Source organism: Pleurodeles waltl, chromosome 10, assembly GCF_031143425.1.
Source record: "Pleurodeles waltl isolate 20211129_DDA chromosome 10, aPleWal1.hap1.20221129, whole genome shotgun sequence".
NCBI classification, from domain to species: Eukaryota; Metazoa; Chordata; class Amphibia; order Caudata; family Salamandridae; genus Pleurodeles; species Pleurodeles waltl.
Window position 1 is genome coordinate 832,943,565 of NC_090449.1, and position 12,190 is coordinate 832,955,754.

The 12,190-nt window shown below is 45.6% G+C and overlaps 1 protein-coding gene across 2 annotated transcripts in view; it reads right to left on the bottom strand.

The window, feature by feature from the left end:
* The window catches only part of TPK1 (thiamin pyrophosphokinase 1), a 1,483,703-nt gene that overhangs the window by 1,394,214 nt on the left and 77,299 nt on the right, over positions 1 to 12,190 (bottom strand). The gene's annotated exons all lie outside the window — the stretch shown is intronic.

The following is a 12,190-nucleotide window of genomic DNA, read 5'->3' on the forward strand; positions in this document are numbered from 1 at the left end:
AACACTGCATGAAGGATAAACACTGTTTTATTAGGTAGGCAGGTATATATTCCTCTTAAATCTAACGCTTCGAGTATAAACTGCTGGAAAGCTTCAAAATGTTTCTAGCTGAAGAGTTCTGACGTAACTAGGGTGAGGAAGTTCGGCATCTTTGCCCTAAATTACCAAATATCTATCTAGGGTTTCTGTCAAGCATTGCATGTGGTCAGCTTGGCCAAGACACAAAGGCAGAGAAAAAGAGAAACAAGAGAGAGTTGGTGAAGGATGTTTGTTATATTGAGTATATACCATGGAATAACACAATCTCACCTTCCTCATCCTTCTACCCTGTCACAGTACTTTGACTACGGGAAAGGGCCTACCTCTTTCAGGCACCTCACAGTCAAGCACAATTTATTTTTCCCAGATTCCTCTCACTTGTACCATAAAGGAGGACTTTGTTCCCCAAAATTCCAGTTTATTTTTTGTGCTGTGATCGGCAGACGGAGCTGTCTTGAGTAAAAATGTAAATTAGCACTTGTATAGCGCACTACTCACCCGTTAGGGTCTCAAGGCGCTGTACTCATACCGCTATGGAACCCCTCCTGGCTTTTCCCTGTGAGGCACCCACTCCTGAGAACCCCCAGGGTGAAGCCAGGCATCCAAGCGCTGTTGGGGCCGTTGTGGAGATTAAGCAAGCTATTGCCCAGAGTTGCAGAGTGGGACCCATGAATTAGATTAGGCACCGAGGCGAGAATTATCTGGTCAAGGGGAATTGAGCCCAAGACCTGCCGAAGCGGGACTTGAACCCTGGTCTTGAGCCAGATCTCTGCTTCAGGGTCTGCCGCTCTAACCATTGAGCCACACTTCTCCACCTGAGTGAGGAGGGTGGAGGGCACGTGTTGCGGGGACATGGATCCCCCCACATAGTTCCCTTTTGAATTTCACTTTTAACGCTGTGGCTCCTAATTGTGGATTCCCTTCCTCGTGGCTTGGAGGTACCTACTGTTGGGAGCTCTGTGATCTTGTCATGGGGAGCCCACAGTGACATTTTCCAGTTGGGGCAGTACTTGGACCCGCAAGCAGGGGCCTAGATCAAGTTGCGAGCAAGTAGAGCCCAGGTCTTGGACTGTCAGGCAACCGCAGGGGGCACAACTGCACAGTAAGTGCTTCCGCACTGTGAAAATGTGGAGTGGGGTTACGGTTCAAGGGCGATGATTGGATACTGCCCCTCATCTCCCTTACCACTTTTTTGTTGTGCAGTGGTTGTGCAAGCCTTCGCACAGCTCTGTTGATTTTTATCAGGGCCACAGTGAATTGGCTTGGTCCTGTTATTTCTTATTGGTGATTCAGCTGGTTTCGGTGATATGCCTGTGACCTTAGGGGTTTGTATGAAAGACCGACTGGGCTGGTGGGCTGCCATTTTGAATATGGCCTCAGTTCTAATAAGGGAGAAAATGCATACCTTTCACCATTTACCCACTTCTCCACCCAGGGGGAGAAACAGCAGGCAGCAAGGTAGCCATAGCCATTCCGCCCCACTCCTCCAGGGTTCACCACCTCTACAGGGTTCAGGTTCACCCTTGGGCAAATCTTTGTCAGGAGTATTAGACTGGCGTAACAGGTCTTCACAGGAACCCACTGCCTCTCTAACTCTTTCAGTCCCCTCAGTTGTCAGTCTTATCTCCATCCTCTGTGGGATTGTCTTGGCCTTCTCCAGAATATGATGACAACAAGAAAGAACATATGGGTGATGAGTCTGCATCCAAGAGGTAAATATGCTCAGAAGAGGAAGCTCAATGACATGGAGGCTTGTCTCTCTTTCAAACTTCAACTATCACCAGATAAGGACCCAGGAGTGGGTCCGCCAGTTCCACAGACCTACTGTACCAATGCTCCCAGTGTATTCTGCATTCCATGACTGGGATCTGGAGTGATGCTGGGGCCACCTTCGGCTCAAAGGTAATATGTTTACACAAAATGGAGCATTTATCCAATTGGAGGGAGACTGCAACAGTGCAGAAGGTTTTGACAGTCTTTGCCCTGGAGGACCTAGAATGGTGATTTTACATTGCACAGACAATACAGTAGAAAAGTCACATTCAATCACGATTTGGGATGTAACTCCATCTCCTGAACCATTTGCTATTTCAACTTCTGTCATGACTTGAGCAGGTAGTGATTTCCATCCAGGCAGTCACATGAGGGTTCTGGACTTTTCAAGGATGGGCACCTTCAATTGGGTATTCCCATCCTCCCACTATTTTGCTTTACCTCACTATGGGCCTGACTTAGATTTCGGCAGAGGGGGTACCCCATCACAACAGTGACAGATATCTTGTCCACCAAAATCTAAATCCCATTGTTTCCTATGGGATTCAGATTTCAGCAGACCGGATATCCATCACGGTAGTGACGGAGTAACCCCTTCACCAAACTCTAAATCAGGCTTTATGTGTTCCTGAAGACTTGCTGATGATTTTGCACCCCGGTGGAGAATATTTACCCATCTGACACAATGCATTATGTACTCAGTTCTTCTTCAGGTTTCATGATCCAGCAGCTTTAGGGGTTTATATGCTTCTGAGCCACTGGTTTTCATTGTTTTTTACCTTCACTAAACACCTTCTGGTGAGGATTCATCAGGAGACAGCTTTTATTGATGACTTACCGATGTCCTTCACTCTTTGCTGAGTTTGCCTTTGTATCTGCTCCAGTGTCTGATGTCAGGCTTCTTTGGGCTCCATGCCCATTGTGTCATCCACCTCTGACCTCTAGCTCAACACTTGGAGTTTTTGTTGCAGACGATAAAAAGACCGAACTTTGATGGTTATATCTTTCGCTGCCTGTGTCCCATTCCATAAAGGCTTTCTATAGGCCATCCACTGGGTATGCTTATAACCACCCTTGGGACGCTTTATCAAAGGTGTTTTCTTAAGTAAGTGTCTTCTCTGCAGTGATCTCAAGAAATGTTTTTTCAGTTTTTGCAAGAGTTTATCGTTTTAAGCACACTGCAAGTAATTTATTCTGCTAGCTGGTGGACTTTTAAGGAAGTATAAGAGAGTTTCCCATCAGTGGAGGCATTAGCATTTTATTTATTCAAAGGTTTTGGCCTTGCTGAGACTAGACGTGTTGGCTCCTTCTTGGGATCTGCCTGTGGTCCTGCCTCTCCTCGGGTACCTGCATTTGAGCACCTGGAGTAGTATCCCAAAACGTTTTGTCAGTAATATTTTTCCTGGTGGTAATTATGAAGGCTGGATGAGTTGGGGTCCATCACTATCTTTCTCCCTTTTCAAAATGTTTTGAGGATGAAATGGCTTTCTAGTTAGTTCCATGGTTTCTACCTAAGGTTCTTCCTCCTATTTTCCCAAGCGTTTCTCTGAGGTTAAAGCTACCTGGATTTTCTCTCGTATCATGGCTGACTATGTGAAGCGCAACAGTTTCTTCATTAACTCTGGACTTGCTAATTGGGGGTTTAAATCCTCCACTGGTACTGTAGGTCACTTGATGTAATCAGATATTTCTCTGTTGTATAGCTAGGCTGAGGTGTGGCCCTCTTCCATTAGATCCACAACTGGTACGGTGGCCACTTGGATCAGGCTAATATTTGGTGTTTATGACCAGATAACACATCAACAGATGTTGGATATGGCATGCTATCTGGCTGCTTCTGTGTCTTTATCGTTCATTATGGTGCAACGTGACAAAGAGTGGGTGCATCCTCAAGCAAAAAAAATTGGATAGAAAAGGAGGCTGAGGAGGTACTTACTGGATCTCTGCAGTGCAGTGATTTTGCCTTTCTCATCCCAGTAATTACATCACACTGTGCATTGGCTTAGCATGTACAGAAGCTTCTGGGTGAGAAGACACCCTCTATGGTACCCCTCTATGCTCTGTAACGCTCCCTAGACAACTCTCTTCCCTACATAACTCTCCTCCCTAGACACCTCTCCTCCCACTTTGCTATCCATCTCTCATAAGGTCCATAACTATACTCTTCAAACTATTCCAATATGTGGAACGCCTCTATCACAGGTATGAACTGAACAACACTAACAGTTCAGAGTAATAAGGTTTTCACCACACACTTGTCTATATGGTTGGTTTTGTAAAATGCAAAACTGAAAATTAATTTTGATGTTTATCTTTGATGTTAAACTGACATCACTGGACATAGGTGGCGTTTATGTACTACTCCCGACGTCATAACGCTACTAAGAGGCCAATGACGCCCGCGGTGTCGATCTACGCCATCTACCGACGCGCAAGGGTATTGCTCGAAGAATAAATCTCTGGATCCAGTCTGACGCCTAGGGGAAAATTCTAAGGTAAGGAATCTGTAACCAGAAGTCTCTTTCAGATTAGGTTAACACTAATCTCCTCCTATTGAAAATCTTAGATGTCCTTTAAAAACTAAATAGATCCGAAGCTTCGGAGAGTTTTCCCAACTTTGCTTGCAGATCAATATTGGAAATCCTTGAAGAGCAGCACTCTAAAGAGGCTCTGCCTCACATTTCTCATAGATCCCTCCTTCAACACAAAACAAAACCTAGTATGAGGATAAACATCTCATACAGATTCATTTCATCTTGTTTACAATATATAAGGCGACATTTCCTTTCACAAATGTAGATCACTGGTTAAATCATAAATTGAGGCTGCAGACATCTTAATTTTTTTGATATTCTATTTCTTACATAAACGTGGCTAAAGAAACCTTCCCAAAGTATTATGAACCTGCTACAACCCAATAACTACTCAGTCATACACCTCAAAGCATAAGGCATACTTGGGAGTAGATAATCTATAAAACATATAAATTCCACCAGATGCCAACCTGTAAAATTGCAGTTATACTCGACTATCAGGTTACTTGACAGCAAGCCAGGGCTGGAAATGTCGGACAATGGAGCTATGAAAGCTTAGACATGCAAGAACACTAGATGACTAACTTTCTGGAAATGCATGCATAATAATTTCCTGGGACCATAGACCTCAGCCTGGCAATGAGTTTTATGGTTTGCGTGGCTTTTCCAATCCTCATTTTAATTCGCATCTGTTTTGCATCACACAGTGTTTGCAGTTTTCACCCGGTCAAATTCCCTCATTCCCTTTGATTGCCCTCTCATTATCCTTGCTTTCTTAGTTGCTTGTCCTTTGTACCCCTGTTTTTGTAGAGACTTACCTGTATGCGTTCAGCAGCAGTTTGGGGCTGTTGCCGGATTATGGTCAGCTCCAGGCTCATCACAGCATCATTCAATGCTGAAAAAATTAAACTGTATTTTACAGTCCAGGTTTGCATTTGTACTGACCTCCTGCCCTGTGTCCTATATGTGGTCAGATTTACCCAACATTTATACCTTCAAAGCAGAATGGTACAGTTCTTAGAAACAGACAAAATCTCGGAGAGTCAGCTCCACTGGGATTTATCTCTTACACCCTTTCCCTGTTGCTCCCCCTGTTCTGTGTCCCATGATATATATCACCCTGTTCACCACTACAGTGATTCATGAACGGTAGGGGCTTCCAGCGTGTCTGTGACATTGAAGCCCTAGACTCTACATTCCAATGTCAGTAGAAAGTATTTTTTAGAACACAGAACTAAACAGATCAACACTCAACTGATTCAATTTAAAAATTACATATTCCTTGGAAATATCCTTGAAAATCATCATTACACCATAAAGAAGATCCATGCTCTTTCTCATCCTCAAATTCCTTAAAAGTAATGATCTGTCTCAACACTCAATGAACCTCACTCAAAGAAGATAGCTTCTCAATAGATCAAACAAGACCTGAGAACTGAGTCGAGATGTGTAAGTTGTGGAGGAGTTCTGTCAGGGTAACAGAGGGAGACAAGGGTGACTAAAGCTACCTACTGGTAGAGCATAGCCTTTATTCCAGTCTCCAGTGAGTACAGTTTAATAATTCGACCCTTATGAGGCAGGCATGTTTCTGCACAAAAAGATTACCGCTAGATGGGTCACTGGGCTTTCATCAAGAGCAGGACACACTTTATGTAAACAATACAATGGTTTGTAATTATTATTATCGACCTGTAATTATCTAGTAATTAGAAGATACTAGACAAGATTAATCCAAAGGTGGGAGGAGTGTCCACCATACAGAGGAAACCCAGACTATGGGTGATTATGCATCCGTGAAGTAGTCCTGATGCAAGGAATACATGATGCTGAAGATGCTGCGAGATGCTGAGGACGCTATGCGTTTGACAGAGGCTTCCTTAGGCTACTCCTTGGTTCACAGTCTAGGTAGAGCAACTTTGGCCATAGGGATCTATGTCCCTCAAAGTCCTTTTTGAGTCAAGTAAAAGTCCAGTTGCTGCTTGACTACTGGCCTCCTGTCACAGCAAACTCAGTGGTTCCCAGTCACGCAAATGTGGCTACTGACCTACCTGAACAGGTTTCTTCAGCTTTTGTGGCCTTGGAACTGTAACACTACGTCAGCCAACTGACTTTTGTAGTTCACCTCTTCTGCCTGGGGCTCTGGAGCGACTTTTTCACAAGCCAGGCACCAAAGGCATAGTCCTCTCTTTGTAAGCCCAAGAATCAGCAGGTGCAATCTAGTCTTTGGTGTGGCCTCTCTTGCCAGGTCAGTCCTTCTTCGTCACCTCTGTAATCCAGATGTGATCTGAGGTATGGTGCCAGGGGTGCAATATTTATGCCAAGAAAGTGACCTCAGTGATGTGACGGATACTAGGCAATGGACTACCAGGTCCCCTTCCGCCTGATGACAGTCTCCTGCAACGTGTCAAAATTAGAGATGCTAATAGGCACTATACTACACACTCCTTAGATGGCTGAACCCTTCTCTTGGTGTGATGGACTTGGTAGTCCACCCCAGATTTGTAGCTACCTGAGGGCTACACACCCACAGGAAAACCGGTTTGTCAACAGTTCTCCCTTCTCTTTCCCTGACACCAGCCAGTCTACCTGAACAAAAGAGTAGAACTCTCTTGTGTGTTCTCCATTTGCCCTTGAAAGGTAGCTTACCCACTGAAGATCTATTTTGGGCTCACATCCTGTGTGGCTGCCTGTGAATGACCAAGAAATAATTGGACAACAGAGTGGCAACTGTTTAGAAGTTGCATATGCTCAACATTTCCAATTAATTCAACTTGGGCCTCATGCCTGGCTTAATGTGTTGATCACTTTGATACGCCGATGTACCAATTTTCATAGTCCCATTCAAAAGTTAGCACAGCTGAGTTGTCAGCATGTAACTCTGTACTTGCCGATGGGGCTGCTGGTCTTTCCATAGTAAAAACAACAATTTGGTGGGTTTTACTGTCAGGACATATAAAAACACATCCTACTTTTTAATTACAGAACCCTTATGACTCAATAAGCCTCCCTTAGGGGTGACTTACACATATTAAAAAGGGAGGTTTTGATTTTTTTAGTTAGGTTATATGGCAAAGTTGAGTTAGCAAATTAAAGCTTCTCTTCCAGCCTGAAGTGGCAGGCTGGGAAGAACATTTTACACAGTGAGCGCTGCAGTTCCAGGGGGACACTTTAACTTACAGGTCCTGGGTATCTCTGGTGCCATATACTAGGGACCACAAAGTAAGTTAACTTATGCCAATCGGTTATAAGCCAATCACACATATACTATAAGGGTCAGAGCACTGGCACTGAGGTCTGGTTAGCAGGCCTCAGTGTACTCTGAGTCAAAAATCTAGCAGCATCAGTCCAACCCTTTGGGGTGATCATGCAAAAAGAGACATTTCCTTACAGCCTTTGTATGTATTTGAAAAATGTTGATTGCTGTGGTCTAGTGTTCACGCCACATGTCCCATCTGACTGCAGACATAAAGATTACTGACTACCAGTCAGTAGATTTAGTCACCCTTTTTTCCCCCTCTGTTTCCCTGATAGGACACCTCTAGAACTTTTAATTACATAGGGACACTGGTAGCTCCCAAATGATTAGGGTAGTAGCCCATGTTGGTACACAACCTGTCCAATGCAAGGAGGTGCCCTATGATGAAGCATGCCACTCTTTATGTGGAAATGGCATTTAGTCCTTCAAAATAAATATTTCTTTCAAGCTTGTTCAGTAGGGTAGAACAGAAAGAAAATATCTCACATGTTAGCTCATACTTAGAGAACCTGTTGGTGTATACATATTATGCCAGGTCTCATCTCTTTACAGGCTCCCCTCATTATTGTCAGTCTCTAGATTTACTCTTTCATGACCACATAGGTTTCGACTGTGAGGCTTACCATGAAAGAGTTGTTTTGCAATGTTTTTATTCTTGGTCATTGAAACCAAGGTGCTCCTACCATTCTCCTTTCATTTTTGTGCATTTTTCTATGTCAGAAGTTTATATTTAATTGTGTATTATATACCATTGCTCCAGGCAACACTTGGTGATTTATCATCTGTTTTAGCCTAGGTATTGTATCTCAAAAGTATTTATTCTTTAAAGGCAATGTCACCTCTGCTTGGCCTAGTACGTAGGTCTTACGTCTCAAGATTAAATACAACAAAAATAAAGGACATACGTTTTTCAGTCTGAAGGGTGAACATATGTTTGAGAGTACCCCTGTATGCAGCATACCTCTGTGTACCATCACTTTACTAAGGATAACTCTATTGGCCTTGTCAATCATTATTCTTTAACATTAGCCCAACTCCATCTGTCATATGAAATCTCGAAACTGAACTCAAATAACACGATTTATCAGACCAATTACATGCTCAGTCTACCTCAGTACACGCTGAATTCTATTCAAATATCTTGTGGTGCTGCTACAAATAAAGAAGAAATGGAAATGTTATTCTTGGGCTGATTTATACAATGTTCCCTGTGGGTGCAACAGGCATATTTGCCCGGGCAAACATGGTATTACAGAAGGGGCTGCAGAAGCTTGTGCAACCCTGTAGGAAGTTGGCTCTGTATATACTATTTCAAAGTAAGAAATAGTGTGCGCAGAGTCCAAGGGTTCCCCTTAGAGGTACGATAGTGGCCAAATTAGATAATTCTAATGCTCTATTTTATGGTAGTGTGGTCGAGCAGTAGGCTTATCAGAGGGTAGTGTTAAGCATTTGTTGTACACACACAGGCAATAAATGAGGAACATACGCTCAAAGACTAACTCCAGGCCAATAGGTTTTTATATTGAAAAATATATTTTCTTAGTTTATTTTAAGAACCACAGATTCAAGATTTACATTAAGCACTTTAAATGTAAGGTACTTCACTTAGATACTTTAGGAACTTTTGAATAAAAGCAATATCATATACAGTCTTTGTAAAAATGGCAATAAGCTATTTTCAAAGTGGACACAGTGCAAAAATCAACAGTTCCTGGGGAAGCTAAGTAAAGGTTAGATTAGGAGGTAAGTAGAACACTTACAAGTCTCAGTCCTGGGACATAGGCAGCCCACCGTTGGGGGTTCAAGGCAACCCCAAAGTTTCCACACCAGCAGCTCAGGGCCGGTCAGGTGCACAGGTCAAAGAGGTGCCCAAAACACATAGGCGCCTATGGAGAACAGGGGTGCTCCGGTTCCAGTCTGCCAGCAGGTAAGTACCTGCGTCCTCGGGGTGGCAGACCAGGGGGGTTTTGTAGAGCACTGGGGGGGGGACACAAGTAGGCACACAAAATACACCCTCAGCGGCACAGGGGCGGCCGGGTGCAGTGTGCAAAGCCGCCGTCAGGTTTCTGGTAGGAAACAATAGAGGGACCAGAGGGTCATCTAGCGGTGCAGGCAGGCACAGGGGGTGCTTCTCGGGACACCCACCACCTGGGCTAGGCAGAGGGTCACCTGGGGGTCACTCCTGCGTCGCAGTTCGGTTCCTTCAGGTCCTGGGGGCTGCGGGTGCAGTGTTGGTTCCAGGTGTCGGGTCCCTTGTTACAGGCAGTCGCGGTCAGGGGGAGCCTCTGGATTCTCTCTGCAGGCATCACTGTGAGGGCTCAGGGGGGGTCATCTCTGGTTACTCATGGGCTCTCGGTCGTCGGGGAGTCCTCCCTGAAGTGTTTGTTCTCTAGATCTCGAGCCAGGGGCGTCGGGTGCAGAGTGTGAAGTCTCACGCTTCCGGCGGGAAATGTGCAGTCTTTGAAAGTTGCTTCTTTGTTTCAAAGAAGTAGCTGGTTTTGAACAGGGCCACTGTTCACAGGAGTTTCTTGGTCCTTTAGGCCAGGGCTTCAGAGGTCGCTGGTCCCTGTCGGATGCGTCACTGGAGCAGGTTTTCGAAGTTGGAGACAGGCCGGTAGGGCTGGGGCCAAAGCAGTTGTTGTCTTCCTCCTTCTCTGCAGGCTTGTAGGTCAGCAGTCCTTCTTGTTTCTTCAGGTTGCAGGAATCTGATTTCCTGGGATCTTGGGAGCCCCTAAATACTGAATTTCGAGGGGTGTGTAGGTCTGGGAGGGCAGTAGCCAATGGCTACTGTCCTTGAGGAGGCTACACCCTCTTTGTGCACCTCCCTAACCCTACTGGGGGAATCCTCCCAACTCAAGATGGAGGATTTCTCAAGGCTGGGGTCACCTCAGCTCAGGACACCTTAGGGGCTGTCCTGACTGGTGGGTGACTCCTCCTTGTTTTTCTCAGTATCTCCTCCAGCCTTGCCGCCAAAAGTGGTGGCAGTGGCCGGAGGGGCGGGCATCTCCACTAGCTGGGAGGCCCTGGGGCGCTGTAACAAAATGGGTGAGCCTTTGAGGCTCACCGCCAGGTGTTACAGTTCCTGAAGGGGGAGGTGAGAAGCACCTCTACCCAGTACAGGCTTTTTTTCCCGGTCACAGAGTGACAAAGGCCCCCATGTGGCCAGCAACATGTCTGGTGTGTGGCAGGCTGGCAGAACTGGTCAGCCTACACTAGAAGTCGGGTAGGTATTCAGGGGGCATCTCTAAGATGCCCTCTGGGTGTATTTTACAATAAATTGCACACTGGCATCAGTGTGCATTTATTGTGCTGAGAAGTTTGATACCAAGCATCCCAGTTTTCAGTGTAGCCATTATGGAACTGTGGAGTTCGTGTTTGACAAACTCCAAGACCACATACTCATATGGCTACCCTGCACTTACAATGTCTAAGGTTTTGCTTAGACACTGTAGGGGCATAGTGCTCATGCACATATGCCCTCACCTGTGGTATAGCGCACCCTGCCTTAGGGCTGTAAGGCCTGCTAGAGGGGTGACTTACCTATGCCACAGGCAGTGTGAGGTTGGCATGGCACTCTGAGGGGACTGCCATGTTGACTTAGTCATTTTCTCCCCACCAGCACACACAAGCTGTGAGGCAGTGTGCATGTGCTGAGTGAGGGGTCCCCAGGGTGGCATAAGACATGCTGCAGCCCTTAGAGGCCTCCCCTGGAATCAGGGCTCTTGATACCAGGGGTACCAGTTACAAGGGACTTACCTGAGTGCCAGGGTTGTGCCAATTGTGGCGACAAAGGTACATTTTAGGGAAAGAACAGTGGTGCTGGGGCCTGGTTAACAGGGTCCCAGCACACTTTCAAATCATAACTTAGCATCAGCAAAGGCAAAAAGTTAGGGGGTAATCATGCCAAGGAGGCATTTCCTTACAAACCCCTTCTGTAAAGCTGATTAGCACTGACGCACATCTATCGCCAGCGCTGTCATGCAAGGGCATTCCCTCATTTGCCTCTGCGCCATTTTAGGGACACAGGCACTGACGCAAACATGCCTTTAGAAGGCACACAAAGTGCGCCACAAAAAGGTGCCACACTTTCAGTGTACCTCCTAACAGCAGCCCTCTGGAGGGGAGAAAGGGGATCTCATGGACCCCACCAGACATCTACCTGCAGCGGGTGCCATCACTCACTGGACCTATCTGCAAGGGGACCTCTAGCCCTTCTGCAAAGTGCAGACAGCATAACACCTGCACTGTGAAACCCGGAGCAGCTTTAAAGGAGCAGAGCCATATTTCACTTGAATGCGCTGTCCCAAAGGCAGTGCAAGGTTGCCATTGCCTTGTAGGCAATGCATCCCGCATTCTTTGTAATACAAGGCACTGTCCCTCTTTGCGCACAGTGCTCCTCTTGAAACGTATGCAGTGGCGCAAGCAGGGAAATGCGCCGTATGCATAATGGGGCCCCTTGGATTTCAATGATTTGGTTTACAAAATCAAAGTTGCAAGGATAGCTTTTCTAGCAAAATAGGTCAAAAAGATGTGGTAAAGTTAATTGAAGAGTTTAGCAGTTTGTTCCTACTGATAAATTAGACAGCTG